The 17808-nt window shown below is 38.8% G+C and overlaps 1 long non-coding RNA gene across 5 annotated transcripts in view; it reads right to left on the bottom strand.

Annotated features, from left to right (window-relative positions):
- LOC111090417 overlaps nt 1-17808 on the bottom strand; it is a 66117-nt gene that overhangs the window by 25008 nt on the left and 23301 nt on the right. For 2 of the 5 annotated variants that reach the window (XR_005371807.1, XR_005371808.1), the window contains exons 4-5: nt 13044-13192; nt 10669-10838 (exon numbers count right to left, since the gene is read on the bottom strand). The exons of the other annotated variants lie outside the window; for them this stretch is intronic. This is a non-coding gene — a long non-coding RNA (uncharacterized LOC111090417). The remainder of the gene's footprint in view (nt 1-10668; nt 10839-13043; nt 13193-17808) is intronic. 5 annotated transcript variants of the gene reach the window in all.

The following is a 17808-nucleotide window of genomic DNA, read 5'->3' as shown; positions in this document are numbered from 1 at the left end:
TCTGACAAGGGGAATATCTTCCATTTTGGTGCAAAAATAGTAAACAAAAAATCATAACAATAACAAATGCTGCTAATATTTACTAAATACTATTAGTAGCATTTTTTACAGAATGTAAGAATGTTCTGGAAACATTCTGTAAGAAACCTGACTTACTCAGTGCTGATTCTTGTGGCGAGGCTGAGTAAGTATCCAAATCACTGTTTGAAGAAAAAGAAATTAAGAAGAAAGACTACATACAGCATGCCCAAGGTCACAGAGTTAGTGACAGAACCAAATACTGTTCCTTTACACCACACTGCCTCAAACACATTTTTAGAAGGGTGGTCAGCCATTTTTGTGGCTACAGACTAATCTCATATGATAAAATTTTGCATGGTGATGTGGAGAAAATAAAAGTTTACAAAGCACTTACTATGCTCTACACACATTGCATACCTGGGTTTCATTTGATCACAGAGTAGCACTATGAGGTACATGTCTCTATGTCTGGATAACATGGGGAGCTGAGGACAGGATGCCTTCTAGCAATATCCTCTGTCCTCCAGACCATACACTGCTCTGCAGGACACTTTTTATTTTTATTTGTTCATTTTATTTTACATTACAGTATTTTATTTTATTTATTCATTTCATTTCATTTCATTTCATTTCATTTCATTTCATTTCAATTTCATTTTTTAGTAGGCTCAATGGCCAGCATGGAGCTCAACTTGGGGCTTATCCTCACTACCCTGAGATCAAGAACTGAGCTGAGATCAAGAGTTAACCGACTCTTAACCAACTGAGCCACTCAGGCGCCCCTTAGGAAATATTTTATTTTTAGCTTTTGTCAATAGCTGACTTAAATCATATGAACATTGTACTCTACTCCTGCTCCCTGAAGAATGGAATCCCCAAATTTTATCTTTGTTGACTAAACCATGCTGGCATATCTTCAGCTATCTCTCTTCTGGGCAGTCAGATGACACTTTGCATCCATTGTGTTTCTTCTCTGCACAGGAAAAATTCCATCCAAGTAAGTAATTGACAGGAAAAATTCCATCCAAATAAGTAATTGGCCGTTTAACGTAACCTCTCAAAATCTTCATTTGTTAATGAATGCATGTGTGCTTGAGCCAACCTATTGCATAATTATGTGCTGAGTACCTCTTGCTGCTTTGCACATGTGGCTTCATAGTGGCCAGCATATTTCTGGTTTTCCCGGCAAACAGCATTTTGGTTTGACATTATTAGGTTCTGCTTTCTAAATCTTTTATAACTGAATATATGAAAAATACAAATAATGATTTAAAAAAAATAAAGCTGACAGAAGAAATATGCGCTGCTTTGCATCACTGAAGACCTAAGTACATATGAATAGAATAAAGGTAGAAAAGGCACACATGTAGTTGCATATACTGTTTTGGGAACTAAGACTACATTTCTCAGAGGGAGATAAACATGAGGTGAATAGAACAACCCACCCAAATATCCACATCCCCTGGCTTCTTTACGTTCCACAGGAACGCAAGTCAACCTGAGAGTCACATAAAATGTTGCTGCTGACTTTCTTCCCACCATCTTGGAAACAACCGCAGTGTAGTCTTCTGTTCCCCTGCTCTGCAGGGACTGCATTGGAGATGCCAGCCACGTGGCTCTGACCAGCAGAAGTCAGCCAGAAGTAGTTAGGTAGCACCTAAAGAACTGTACCCACTACAGATATGGGCTCTGTGGGTGAGTTCCTGTCCAGTGAAATCCTCTTCACAGTTCCAGAAGTGTCGAGGCAAAATGATGCACTCAACACACAAGAGTTAGAAGCACATAGGTCATTACTATAGAAATGATGGTTGAGTGATGGCAGTGACCAACCAGGCTTTTGTTCCAGGCTAAAAATGGAAGAACTATGTGGATGAGGGAAGGATACCTATATCCCGACAATGTCACCCTGTGTGATAATAGGAATGGCAAAGGGAGTGATGACAACAACTATGAGAATCTTATATAAAGGAACCTCAAACCTCATGGTGGTGACCAGAATCACCCAATCCCATAGGCATTTCAAGAAACCTGCTCTGCTGGGCCACCCCTTGTCATGAAAGAGGTATAGAGCATGTTTCAGCATTATAGTTCTGGAAAAGGATCTGGTGCTGTGGAGAAATGAGGTGTTGGGCAAGAAGACCAGTGAACCTGGTTGTCAGTAGGACCCTAAAAAGAACCAGACATTCAAGCGAGGAGCTGTGACTGAACAGGGGCAAAGAAACTCAGGTAGAGTAGTCCAAGCTGCTCTGTGGGAAGTACTGTCCTGGGGCAAATACACTTACTGTCCCTAAGGAATTCACCAGATGTGATCACCTACAGTGATGGCCCACATACATTGAGAAAGGAGAAATAGGACTCCTCATATATATTTGTGTCCTTGCCGGGGCCACTTGGGTGGCTCAGTGGTTGAGCGTCTGCCTTTGGCTCAGATCATGGTCCTGGGGTCGTGGGATGGAGTCCCACAGTAGGCTCCCCACAGGGAGCCTGCTTCTCCCTCTGTCTGTGTCTCTGTATCTCTCTGTGTGTCTCTCATGAATAAATAAAATCTTAAACAAAAAAGAAAGAAAAACATTTGTGTCCTTGTCACAGCAAAGTGTCCATGACAGGACACAGCATAAAACAGATCACTGCACCACCAAAGAGGCAGCATCTAATAGAGAAAGGAATTTTGATGATTAGAGCTGAAAGAGAGGAAAGCATATAGGGTATGAGCCCCAAGAAAGCCAGAGAGATGGCATCTAGGTATACACAAGTAACTGACATCCGCAGAAGGAAAATTGAAGCTAGGGGATGTGTAGTTGGCAGGGCTGGCGTGCCAGGGCTGATCTTGCAAGAATTTGGAGGTAGGGACAGCTTTGGGAAAGAATGGAAGAGAGAGAGAGAGTGACTTCCAAGCTTGGGGGAGGTCATGCCGACACTGGGGGTGGCACGTGGGAAAGCAGGAGTATAGGGTGCTTACCCATGCAAGAAATGTGTAGAGGAGCAGAGAAGGATCATAGGTTTCAGTATGAAACTATGGGCATATCTTCCTCATTATTAAGAACGCACAGTTGCTTTCTAACTGGCATAGAATGAGCTGGAGAATATTCCTCATTGGACAAGTGGCTATTTCTCAGTATGTATGACAGTGCTATGGAGATCTTAATTACACTAATAGCTTCAAATTATAACTTTGTGTACTGCACAAGCAGTTCCTTACCATGCTCTGAATGAATTATTTTTTTTTCTATAACTTTTACTATCAGGAATCTAAGTTTGTCATTCAGAAGCCGTAGCAGGTAGTGCAGTGGGATTTGTCAAGTAGCGTGGTGGCTACCAAGAAGAAAATAATTCTATTGTGTCATCCGCATACAAGTTCTTGTGGCTGATTTCCTGCCTAAGCCTTTTAAAACCTGGAGGCATCTACTGTAAAAAATGGCAGTTGACTTGCCATAATTTAATTAAATGTGTATGTTCTATTATTGGAAGTGACCCTAGAGAGACAGTTTTATATGAGCATACATATGTGTGTCTGGCATTTTTTGCAAATATTAACCAGTCACGTAAGTAAACACACACACACACACACACACACTCTCTCTCTCTCTCTCTCTCTCTCTCTCTCTCTCTCTCATCAGCGGATTACTATTTTTGCAGGTGTTGGGACAGGGCAATTGCATCCAGGTCTTTACAGAGAGCTTTCTAAGTGCTGTGTGTGGCTGCTGACTTGAACTCGCCTCTCTCAGTGGTCTTGGAGCCACGAGGAACAACCCCATCCCCCACATTCGCCACTGAGTTCATCTTGACACCTAAGTCATTGGGCGATGCCAGATACCATGTTCCCTGGGCCCTCACTTCACCCAGTGGACACAGAATTGGCCTAAGGGTAAATAAAAGAGTGGCTATAAAAGGGCTTTGTTATGTTTAAACCTGATCCACGGATGTGCAGGGATAATGTAGAAATGGAAGAGAACCTGTGGAATTCAGCATCAGGGACTTTCCTCTGTGCTTTTGAGATTAGGGGTGTGGGTGAGGCAGTGACCACATCAGATCCTCTAAAACCTCCAAGCCCCTGACTGAACAAAGTAGTTTACTCTTCTACTATAACCACTCTTCAAACCAGACAACACTTCAAACAGCCCCCTCTGACTATGTCAGTCTTTCTTGGCCTCTTTAACCAGCTCTCATTATCTCCCCAAATTCCCACAGCATTTTATCTGATTGGCACACAGCCTAACCTTTCATCAAGGACTTAAACTATAAATAGAGCTTCATTTTTTCCTGACTCGCCTATAGGCTCCTCAGTAGCATAAATATTAGGTCTTTTCTTTCTGTTCCTTGGGTAGTACCCTAACTCGGAACTGGTCATAAGGTAGTACCTTAATAATAACATTTGACTAACCACTAGTGTTTGACCTATTGGCCCATCTATCATCTTGAATTTCTTCCTTAATCTGATGCTGATTGAAATACATAGTGAGGATGCGAAGTTCCTCCTCTCCCAATTTCTCTGTTGGTAATTGTACATCTGGTTTTTTAGCTCTGAGCATTTCTTATAATTCATTTCCTAGTTTATTATCAATAAACTGCTCCTTTCTTCTTCTCTTTGACTCTGGGTGAAAAATTTTAGGCTCAGACTGAAATCATAACAAATTCTCAGAAAAGAGGGTTTTGTTTTGTTTGTTTTTTTTGTCCTCAGAGGAACTATTGTTATTTTAATTCGTAATTATAATTACAGCACTGCTCTTTGGGATAATTCTCCAATACCCCCAAACTACATTTTCGGTAAGCGTGTTTTGTTGTTAATGTACCATAGATTCCTGGGAAGAACTAAGCTATTAATTTGGTATATTTAGGTTTCTTGCCAGCTGGAAGAATTAGTTTCCGATACTTTTAGAGTATATTTAATAGCTCATTGATGCTTAGCTGAATTTTAAACTGGGATGGTTTTAAAATTATGAGTCATAGAGAAGATTGGGGAAGAAAATGGAAAGTCTGAATTCCCATATGTTATTTATTTCTGGCTTCCTTTAAAGTATTATTCTTTAAAATCTGAATAGAATCAGAATGAGAAAAATAAGATTAAGGTTTAAGAGGATGTGAACACTATCCTGGATACCACAGATATATAGAATAGAATTTAGGATATAAAATAGATCTCACAGATATACTCTGAAACTTTTGACAAGTCAATCCTTTGGTGCTCAGTTTGAATCCATGTGAGATAAGGAACAAAGAAAATTCATCTATATGCTTTCCTTCTTTCTCTTCATTTCCCCTTCTCTCCCTTTCATTCCTTTCCTCCTTTTCTAACAGTTGTTAATGATAACTCATAAAATACAACAAAACACAACTTCACTTTGTCATCTCCCACCATGACTTTAACTTGAGTTACGTGGAAATAATTTTTTTCTCATTCTGGGATGGAAGTTTGAGTAGATCCCATACAAGTTTTTCAAGTTCATTCTTAAGTAGTGATGCAATCCTACAGTTGTTTTTCAGACAAGAATAACACAAATTTTAATATTTCCAACCAGTACTTGGATCAAATGAATGCTTCATTCAAATATTCAACCTGGAATAAGATGTCACCCCCTCTCTTGTGGCTTGTGGTTTCCTGCAGTCTGCCTTTGCTGACAGTGAACTATCTTCTCCTTTCTACCCCCCACTTGTTCTATAGAGTCATTATAAAGAAGAGGGTTTTTTGTTTTGTTTTGTTTTGTTTTGTTTTGCAGAAAAATATGAATCAGCTTCATTCTACTTAGTTCCTCTATCTCTGCTTCACTTCTGTCTTTGGTTACTTTGCCTCTACTGAGATGAGAAGGGTGATTAAGTAGACATCACGTCAACCAATTCGGTTATACTTTCTGCCTTTGGCTTTGTTGCTGCCTGGCTTGATTCTCTAGCATTTGATGTCACCCTGTCCCACAGACCTCTCATTCTGAAGTTAAAACTCTGCTTTTGGGATCCCTGGGTGGCTCAGCTGTTTAGTGCCTGCCTTTGGTTCAGGGCATAATCCTGGAGAACCAGGATCGAGTCCACATCAGGCTCCCTTCATGGAGCCTACTTCTCCCTCTGCCTGTGTTTCTGCCTCTCTCTTTCTGTGTCTCTCATGAATAAATAAATAAAATCTTAAAAAAAAAAAAACTCTGCTCTATCAGCTTCTCCCCATATCTACTTTCTCAGAACTATAAAGAGGATGGTAACTTCTCTTTCAAAGATTGGCTGTAGTAATCATACCTACCTACTTGTCACATAGCTCAATTGGGAAATCTACCTCAGCTTCACAAGCTCCAACAGGTGATGCTATCTGACACTACCTAGGGTGACAGGGTAAGATTTCATATAATCTTGGGTCTTGGTGATTTGTAGTCCAGGCAATTAGCCTTCCTACCAAGAATCCCATGTATACCTTTGGTTCTGAAAGACATATTCCTCCATAGATTGAAGATTGCCTGGCCCCTTAGTAATAAGTAAAGTGTTGTCCTGAATAAGCTTTAACCATGGAAGACTCTGTCTCTACGGAAGCTCCCTTGTTTTGAATTAGACAACTAATGCCTTAATGTAATTAATGACAACGAATTAACCAGATTATATAACTTGTTGGTGACCATCTTTTTTTTTTTTTTTTTAAGATTTTATTTATTCATGAAAGATACAGAGAAAGGGAAGCAGAGACATAGGTAGAAGGAGAAGCAGGCTCCAGGTAGGAAGCCTGATGGGGGACTCGATACCAGGACTCCAGGATCATGCCCTGAGCCAATGGCAGACACTCAACCACTGAGCCACCCAAGTGTTCCGTTGCTGACTTTTTTAATGGAAGAGGAGTTTCTAGGGATTCCAATGACTGATCATCAGAAGGCTTCCCCGGTACCAAACCTCCTCTTTTCCCCAGATCCAGGTCTCCATGACACCATGGCCACCTATTTCACTGGCTTCTTTGTCCTAGCTCTTTCCTGGAATATGCAGAATTTGGGCCTCATTCTGACTTCCTACCAGAAAGAAGCCAGATTTTTCTCAGTCTTCTCAGATGGATCTGAGTAGCAGAAAGTACTTCTTTGAAGATTAAAAGTATTTCCACCCAGAAGAAAATCTATTCTCATTTACATGTACTTTAGCTTAATAATGGTGTTTAATCAACTTTAAACCATGGTGCTTGAAAATAAAAAGAAAATAGGAAGAGGAAGTACATTCATTTCAGTAAAATGTAGGAAACGAAGATAAAATCATGTTTTCCCAACTCCTTAAATCATCTTTATCAGTCTCACTACAGGAGGATTTAATTTGAAAAGATAACATGCATTGACTGTGCAGTGGATCTTTGGGTATTTGACAGATGAATGAGGTCACTAACGAGAAGCTTATCTTTCACAGAGGTTAATTCTCAAGTGGAGAGATTTGTAGACTGAAACTCAGTGTTTGTGTCATTATAACTGGCTTTATTTCCCTTTCAAAAGATCCTGTTTAATATAAGTAAAAACATTAAATAAAAGCATATACTATAGGCATAACTTTTTGACAAAGTGCCTGAAATTTTGGCGAATATTAATATGGTTACAACCTACTGTAAAAGACCTTTCCTTTTTTTTTCTTTTTTAATTTCCATCATTTTTGCCCAAAGTGAATTTACTGATAAAATTAGTAGGAAAATAAGGATGATTTTTATTGTTGGCATATTTTGATCACTTTCCAAATTGTGTTGGGAAGAAACACACCTTGCTTTTTTGAAAGAAAAACATATACTGTTCTTTAAGTAGTTACAACTCTGTGTGTGTGTGAGTGCATGTACATAGGGCAGAAAAGGTTCAAGCATTCCTTTCCTACCAGCAAAGAACCCCAAAATGTAGTCTCCCAAAGTATCTTTTTCCCCCTGAAAAATAATAAGAAGATTAAAACCAGTAGTAATCATCTTCATAAGTCAGAACATTTCAGTGTTCATCTAGCCCTCATTTTGCACAGTTAAAATGAGATTATTGGGTAAAGTAGTCTGTGTTTCCACTAGAATTTGACTATGTGCCTAGGACATTAATGATCTACAATGATCGATCACTAAATATATTGTAGAAGTTTTTCTTTGTTTGCTTGATCCTTATTATATTGGTATGGGGTACTAGGTGGGAGGTAGAAAATTATTAGCAAATAAGCATAAATATTTCCTATACTCTTTAAATTTATAGCCAGTTGTCTTGTATTATTAATCATATATAGTAAAAGATCACACAACAAATAAGAAATGGTCAGGGGCACCTGGGTGTCTCAGTTGTTTCAGTGTCTGATCTTGGTTTCAGCTCAGATCATGATATCAGGGTGGGGAGACTGAGCCCCAGGTTGGGCTCCCAAGCTCAGCTGCAGTCTGCTTGGGATCCTTTGCCTCCACCTCTCCCTCCCTCTTTGCCCCTCCCCTCACCCCTGCATATGTTCACGCTCATATTCTCCTCCTCTCTCTCTCTCTCAAATAAATAAATAAATAAATAAATAAATAAATAAATAAATAAATAATATTTTTCAAAAAACAAAAAAAGAAATGGTCATTAACAAAAGAACTATCAGGTCATTTCTATAGTTTGTCGAACTAATGAAAATTTATGCTTGTGGCTCAGATCACAGATTTGTGCATTATGAAAGAATATAACTTCAACGTTTCTAAGAAACTTTAAAGAAAAATATTACTTAATTTGGTTCTGTATTTTAGTCATTATTATGTGCACTGTGGAACTAATTAGTTTAACTGTTTATGGTGCCCAGGAGAAAATATTGAAATGTCTGCTTCAAGTTTGAGTATTTGGACTAGATGATCTCAAATGCCCCATGCAGCTGCCCTCTCTGTACATTCTAGAATTTTAAGTTCACATCTTCTGCTCCTACCTACATTTCATGGCAGGCTGCTAACACCATTGCATTGAGAAAATAGGCATACAGGAGGGGAAACAGCAAGCAATGTCTATTTAACGATAAACGTTGGAGAGAGGAAAAGCCTATTGGATGGACTATGAACATCCAATAAATATTCATTGGGATGAAGCTACTGTGAAAACTTACACATATAAGGACTAGATGCCTACTACTGTGAGGTAAGAAGCCAAGGGAAGCATAATGTCAAGGGGTTAAGTGAGTCCTGGGTTGTACGTTTGCCAGGGAAATTTTCTGGGACAGGTTACTGCACATCTCCAAGCCTCTACATTCTGGTCTTCACGGGAAGGATGAGAGTATGTGCTTTGTAAGATCACTATGGGGTGGGGTGAGGGTTGCTTGGGTGGCTCAGGCAGCTAAGCATCTGCTTCACCTCAGGTCATGATCCCGAGGATCCTGGGATCCAGCCCTGTGTTGGGCTCCCTGCTCAGGGAGAGGTCTGCTTTTCCCTCTCCCTCTGAACTTCTCCCCTGCTCATGCTCTCTCTCTCTCTCTCTCAAATGAATAGATAAAAATATTTTTAAAAATCACTATGATGGGGATCCCTGGGTGGCTCAGCAGTTTAGTGCCTTCCTTTGGCCCAGGGCGTGATCCTGGAGTCCTGGGATCGAGTCCCGCATCAGGCTCCCTGCATGGAGTCTGCTTCTCCCTCTGCCTGTGTCTCTGCCTGTGTGTGTGTGTGTGTGTGTGTGTGTGTGTGTGTCTCATGAATAAATAAATAAAATATTTTAAAAAATCACTATTAGGATTAGATGAGACAGCATATGGAAAGCACCTGCTCAAAGTCAATATTCAAAACGTATTTGTCCTTTGTTGTTGTCCTCTAGTGTCCTAACCTGTTTATACACGCTTAGAAATGCTCTACATTTCATGTCTTCCCCCAATGTTTCATACTAACCAAGCATATCACAGTTATCTATGCAACAGAATAGTTAGAGATGATTTGGAAAAGGTGATGTTTTAGGAGATCAATCTTCCCAGAAAGCATTCCCCCACCCCAACCCACTATGTCCTGAGTTGTTGTTCATCCCTCCCCCTACAAAGTGGGCTTGGACCTTTTTACTCTGCATTATGGGGGAGTAAAGCACTCTAAGTAAGCATCAAAGTCAATTTCATCTCTGTTCAATTCTCACAAGCCTCTTTTTGCAAACAATAATCCTGCAGGACATCTCATTATTCACTGGGATAATTGTTTCAAATATCAAAAGCTGCATAATAAAAATAAGAAAAATCCTTATTTTTAGAAATTGTACCCTGGCTGTGCTGCAGACTGATCTGGGGAAAGTGTAGAGATAGGTTAGCAGGCTGATGGAACATTCTACAGGAGACTTAATGAAGTCCTGAACCGAGGTGGAAGACACCAGAGAAATCAACAGAAATTCCTATCAAACGTCTGGAAGTGAACTTCTCCAAGGAGGCGGTCAACCTTCAGTAATTACCCTAAGAATTAAGTAAAACTGTTTGCGTCTACATGTGGTGCGTGCTGGAAAAAAATCATTAAATCATGCTGCCAAAATGGGAATAAACGTTTCCGTGGGTTATGAACAGAACTGCACAGAGATTTCAGTGGCCTTTCATTTGTTAGTAATCTCCTAATGACTCAGCCTGGCAATGGCCAAACGCTGCTGTTCTGGGAATCGATGGCCTTCTTAACACAACACAAAACTGTTGCTGTGTGGATACCCATGAATTTGTTGTTCTGACCTCCAAAAACAGCAGTCATGATTGAGTACCTACTATGTACCAAATTCTATGTACCTTTAGGACAAATTTGCCACTGTAATTAGGTCGTGGATAAGAAGTTTGAGACTTCAACTGCTGAGTGACATGTTCAGGATTATACAGTCAGTACATAGCCAAACTGGAATGTCAGACCAGACGGTGTCCAGTTGTAAACCTGTTTCTTACTCCACCTACCAATTCTTCCTCTGTAAAGAAATAAATATATGTGTGTATATAATATATATAAAGTGTGTATATTGTATATACATATATAATATACATATATATTTCTTTATTTGTTTATATATAGTATATATAAACACAATTTACATATGATATATATACACAATAGAAATATTATGTATATATACAGTTTCAATCAGCTACTAAAATTACACAATAGAGATAAATATATTGAGTTGCAGTGACGTTACCAATAATTATTCACTGAAAAAAAACTATGATGATGCAAAACCCTATATACAAATGTGCATAATAGCTTTATCACGATAGCCAAAAAGCAGTGATGGCCCAGCTGTCCTTCAGCGAATGAATGGATAAACAAAAGGTGGTACATCCATTCAGTGGAATATTACTCGACAACAAAAAAGGAATGAACAGTTGATGTAAGCAATAACTTTTATAAGTCTCTAGGGAATTGTGCTGAGTGATAAAAGCCATTCTGAAAAGGTCAATTGTGTATAACTATATATATAGTTGTATAACTATATATATATAGTTAGTATATATAGTTTATATATGTTATACATATATATATAATGTTCTTGATATGACAAAATTATGGGAATAGGAATTAAATTAGTGGTTGCCAGGATTTTGAGATTATGATAGGCGTGGTAGGAGCAAGATGCATGTGATTATAACAGGGTAGCACAATAGGGGTGGTGGACACATGAATCTATATGTAGTAAAATTAGAAATCCACACATATACAGAAGTAGAAGTAAAACTAGGGAAATCTGAATAAATAAGATCTTCAGATTGTGTCAATGGCAATATCCTGGCTATGATATGCTACAATATTGCAGGATGTTACCACTAATGGAAATTCTGTAAAAGGTACTCAAAATCCCCTAGTATTACTTCTTATATTTGCATATGACTATACTATATGATTATTTCAAAATAAAAAGTTTAATTTGAAAAAAGATAATGACATTAGTGGGATGTTTAATGTTAATGATGATTTAAAATAATCTAGGAAAGATTTTTAGAATGTATGTATAATCAAAAAATGCTCCTTTTGAAATACATAAAAAAAATTTTATTTTGCTTTATCTAAGTAATTCAGAACAATTTTAGAATAACAGAAAGAAATTACCTACCGTTTGCCTGCCCAATAACAACTTAATATTTTGGTATACATTCCCTTGGACAATTTTCTCTACATCTGTTACACACCTTTTTGTCTTTGCTTTATGAAATTGTTATTATTCAGTTTCTATGATTGAGTTTTTTCCATTAATAATTACTGGCAACATCACTGCAACTCAATATATGTGTGTAATTTCAGTAGCAGTGTGACATTTCTCTGGGATAAATGCCCAAGAATTCAATCGCTGGGTCATATGGTAATTGCATGTTTAGTTTTATAAGAAGCTGCCAAACTGTTTTCCAGATTGACTATACCACTTTACATTCCCACCAGTTATGTATGAGGATTCAGTCTCTCCACATCCTTGCCAGCATTTGGTGTTGTCATGTTTTTGTTTCAGCCATTATGATAGATGTGTTGTGATATATCATTGCTTTAAGTTATAACAAGTTGAATTGTTTAAAAAACAATTTTAAGATAAAAAAATTAAGGGGCACCTGGGTGGCTCAGTTTTTTAAGCATCTGACTCTTGGTTTCAGCTCAGGTCATGATCTTAAGGTCCTGAGATTGAGCCCTGCCTTGGGCTTCACACTCAACTCGGAGCCTATTTGTCTCTCTCCTTCTGCTCCTCCCCTGGCTCGTATTCTCTCACTCTCTCCCAGTCTCTCGAATTAAATAATAATAATAATAATAATAATAATAATAATAATAATAAGGATTCTCAATGCTCATTGAGGATAGAAAAGATATCCTTTCATACAGTGCTTTTAGTCAAATACATTCCATTTGACATAGGAAATCCATTTCTTGGAGTCTACCCTCCATGTAAGGAAAGAGATTTCCTTTATTCTCATTTCAAACCCACCAAGTCACCTTCTGATTATTTAGCATTCCAAAACAATTTGCCATTAGTTGAGGACAGTTCAGGTCATGGAGTTGTCAGCCTCCCCGTGTTCAGGACAGTTCTCTTTTTAGTGCAAATGAAAAAATTAGCATTCTGGCCCATAGGTGAGAGCCCTCAGGTCAGTCCATGTAAAGCTGTCATAGAGATAGAATCTGAGCTGGGCATACTGACCCGTATGATCCTCTGAGCCCACAGGCATGAAGGCTGGATCCAGAGCCTTAGAAGGTTTTCCAGAATAATAATGGCCGGTGGAGAGCCTCAGCAGTGAGCTCCACCCTGGGGGATACTCAGCGGTTATACTGGCATGCAGTTGGCAGCTTCTGCAAGAATCATGCAGATTTATAGGTCAGTCTTTCATGGGAGAAACTTGATATCCATAGATCTGATCACAGTATTTACTTCCAAAAACAAGCAAACAAAAAATGAAAACTTTAAGTGATAAAAGAGTTTGGATTTTTATCTTAATGGAAACTTTTCTTCCTAATATCCTCTCAGATTTAGTTCTGGAAAATATTTATGACCTTTTTAGGTGTAAAATTAACGGGCTGAGTACAGAGATTATCAGCAGGGTCAAAGTTATTTCTCCCTGAGAAAGAATTCAGAAGCCTCTCTCATTCACTTTAAGTGAGATTAAAAGAGAAATTGAATAAGACCTTCAAAATTCTCTCTCTCTCTCATTCTTGCTCTTCCCTCCCCCTTCCTTCTACCCACCTTCCCTTCCTTCTGTCTCTGTCATACACATGCACACACACACACACATACACTGGAGGCAGATGAAATACTATATTATTTCTAATGGAATTAGTGTACAAACCCCCGGATACGTTCTTTGCTTGAGCATCAAATATATTCAACTTAGACTTGCCAAAATCAGATTTAAGAATTATAACTGTGTGTTCATGAATGAAGAAAGAGTTGTTAGTCGGGGCAAACATTGTCTCATTGATTTCTCCTCTGTGCCATTAGTAAAATCAGTTACTAATCCTTGGAGATTACTCAATAATTATTTCCAAAATATCTAAGGTAGGATTCATGAGACACTATGTTCATTATGATGAGTGTCTAAGTGTCTTATTGCTTTTACACTTCATTCTAATTTTTGGTGTGTGCCAGACACTTTTTTTCACTTAAAAAATCTTTACATGTATTAACCCTTTTAATCCATATAATCCTATTTGGGGCTGCTAAAATCTGCCTTTCTGGAGAGGAATAATAACTTTTCATAACTTATCTAAAGTCTTACAACTAGAAGGGGTGGCGCCAGTCAAAATCCAAACCTAGCCAGTCTCCACTAATAACCCTTGGGCTCCATGGACTCCTTGTACCTAGTCCCTTCATGACACTTGCTGAATAATCACATGCTCAATGGTTACTGATAAATATAAGCAACTGGTATTTCCCAAACGTCTAAAATGCCTTGCCTCTATCAGGGAAATCACAGCAAGTAAGGACTAGTAAGCAAAACTAAAGAACATGAAGAGTGAAAAAGAAAGTCTGTCCTGAAAGTCAGACCCAGGGCTGACCTTTGTAGGTTTGTGAGCTGTAGCTGCAGGAGATCCCCGACTGAGGGGGTAAATGAAGAACTAAGTCCAGCTTTTCTCAGCCTGCGTGGACAGGAGGGAGGGGACCTCATGCAATGCTTCTAAACCTGATGCAACTTTTTGAATTGGCAAGCTGTGAAATTTATAAAATTCACCCAAGGATCCAGCTAGAAAGAATCTCTACCCAACTTTCAGGTATGCCCTGAACTCCCTGAGTGATCTTGGACAAGCCTATTTTTTTTAACTTCTTCTTACTCCTTCCATTTGGGAACCTAAGCACATGATTCTAGACACTGCACTTGAACTTACAGAATGAGCTTTACCCTTCTTTCAGCTTTATTGAATTATAATCGATAAATAAAAATTACATATGTTAAAGTATACAACTTGATGTTTTGATACATGAGTATGTTGTGAAATGATCACCACAATCAAGCTGTCATGTATATCACCTCACATAGTTACTATTTTCTGGATGCAAAGCTAGAATGCAAAGCTTGAATTCTGTGTGCTGGAGTCTTTTAGGAAAAGACTCACACACTGAAGGACTTTCAAGCTCTCACTGTAAGACTATTTGTAGTCCCTGAAGGCAAGAAAGATAGACAGAGAGATAGAGAAACAGAAAGAAGGGAAGGAAGGAAGGGGGAGAGGAAGGGGAGTTGGGAGGAGGGAGGGTGGAAAGAAGGAAGGAAGGAAGGAAGGAAGGAAGGAAGGAAGGAAGGAAGGAAGGAAGGGAGGAAGGAAGGAAGGAAGGAAGGAAGGAAGGAAGGGAGGAGATATAAATTATGGAATGGAGACCATACTCACTCAATTGGGGTCTGACCTATCAAAGGGAAAAGCCTAACATTTCAGAGCATGAGTTTTACTTGTATTTTACAAAAGCAAATTCTCCCTCAATGAAAATTCTCCAAGGACTGAAAATATGCAAAAGAACATAAATCATGTCTTAAGATGTTTGATTTATAGTCTGAGGGCTTAGCAACAGATCTACCATAAAAGGATTGTATGTTGTCATTGTTTAAACTCCCTCATATTAAATATGTCATCTTTAATGGTAAGACAAGTAAATTTGAAATTGATTTTGAATTGAAGAAAATTGGAAGGGATTTACTGGAATCATTATATTGTCAAGAATTCTTCACATTCTCAATAATTCAAAGGCTAATTATTCTGATTGCTCAGACATTGCATTTTGCATCTTCTTGTGGCCTTTCTCTTTTGACCACCTCATTAGTGTCTTCTCTGAAGGATGGGCCAGGGAACAGAAAGGGCACTCTAGTCTGGCTTGGTGGGCAATGAAGATGAGGCTACTGACCATGTGAGATTTGGAAACACTCCAGGATTGCAATTGCCTGTAATCAGCCCAGAACCCAGCTCTCTGTGAATTCAATGTGTACTGTAAACATTTAAATGGGAAAAAAATTCATTATAAATGCATAAACATATGTTTTTACTAAACCATATTCCATTTTCTCTTAATAAACGCATATGATATACATCATCATTTAAAGTATCTGTGTTATATAAACAAATAAAGTCTCTACTTCCATTTTCTTCTTTTATACCTCCTTTTTCCTTAGACTGCTAAGTCTGGTACTGGGTTAAATATATCCTCCAAAAATTCAAGCCCACCTGGAAACTGTGAATGTGACCTTATCTGGAAATTGGATATTTGCTGATTTAATCAATTTTAGGTGACATCCTACAGGAGTAGGGTGGGCCTGGAATTCAGTGACTGGTGTCCTTGTAAAGAGAGAGATCTGAAGACACAGAGGAGAACATGGGAGAAGATCACATGAAAATGTAGACAGAAGTTGTAGCTACGCTGCCTCAAGCCAAGAAACTCTAGGGATTGGTAGCAACTACCAGAAGCCAGAAGAAACAAGGAAGGACTCTTCCCTAGGTCCTCTGGAGAGAGCATGGCCCTGCTGACTCCTTAATTTTGAATTTCTAGCCTCTGTGACAGTGAGAGAATAAATTGTCTTGGCTTCAACCACCCAGCTTGTGATATTTTGTTATGGAACCCTAGGAAACGAGCATGGACAGTATCTAGAGATTTTGCCCCTTGGCACAAGAGTATTTAGGAACGTGAAGGCACCATCCTCACACCTGGAAAAGGTGAGGTGCAAAGAAATAAATTGACACAGAAAGGAGGTCTCTGCTTGCAACTTAAATGGATGCAGCCTAATGAGGTGCTCCATGTTCCCACCCCTCTCAGCACATCTTTCTATGTTCAAATTGTGAACTTGATTGTCTACTAGACTATAAGCTCTAAAAGATAGTGTCTAAGTTTGACTTATAACTGCCTTATCCCCAGTGCCTCATGTAGTCTCTAGCATACAGTTATCAATCAATAAATACCTGGGGAAAGAAGGAATGGGGGGATGGAGAACAGCATGGAGGGAGGGAAACAAAGCCAAAGTCCATTAATTAAGTTGAATTGTTCTAATGAACCTACTTCCAAAAACATTGATGATGTCAGGAAAACCTAGATACCTACTTCTACGTTCACAGACTTACTAATGAGTGATTCAACCTTTATTTTAAAATATAATTTACCATTTGTGGTAATGAGGTCATTAAATTTTACATCATTTATAATGCTCAGCATTAGAAAAATGAGATAATAATAGACTTTTAGTGCTAATAGAGATTTTAGAAATAATCTTTTCTTCCCTTGTGTTGTCTAAATGAAGAAATCTAGGCCCAGAGAGATGAAGTGGCGGGATCCATGCATCCAAACCCCCAGCTTTGTGTCTTACCCTCTCTATCCTGTTGTCTTGCCAGGGCATGGAAGGTGATATAGGAGGGATGCTGCATTTACAGGAGTATAACTTCTAACCCTTATCTCATCCCACATTGCAGAACATTGAACTTGAATAGAAGCGGACTTCTTAAAGTGAAGATTTTCTCTTTTTTATCACTGACAGATCCTCACAATGAAAAACAACAAAGTGGGATTTGTACTTGTGTCCAGTACTCCTTCAAATGCAGGCTGTGCCCTAAAGCAAGACCAACTTCTGTGTCACTCAATGTCTTCATCAGAACAAGGTAGTCGTCATTCTCTTTTGCTTTCTAATTTCTGACTTAAAATGCTGCTGCTGAGAACCAAAAGACAGGCTGACCATGAACACTCTGCACTATGTTCCCCATACTCTTGTTATCTAGGGTTTCTGAGGATCAGAAAAAAGCCCCCAGGTCTCTGGCCAGCCTCACCTCACCCACTGCCTTTCTGACTGTGGCCCACACTGCATCTTGGGGGCTCATCTCCTTCTATTTCTTCATCCTCACCAATGAAAACATCCCTGGTGGTGTTCAGTGAAATGTCATGTCAAGCTGATTCAGTCTATTGTTTTTCTAATTTAGAACAAAGATAAATGTTAGCTCACTCTGGC

Source organism: Canis lupus, chromosome 17 (genome assembly GCF_011100685.1).
Source record: "Canis lupus familiaris isolate Mischka breed German Shepherd chromosome 17, alternate assembly UU_Cfam_GSD_1.0, whole genome shotgun sequence".
Taxonomy (NCBI): Eukaryota; Metazoa; Chordata; class Mammalia; order Carnivora; family Canidae; genus Canis; species Canis lupus.
Note: the sequence above shows the minus strand (reverse complement) of the source record. Positions and strands in the feature narration are given on the sequence as shown.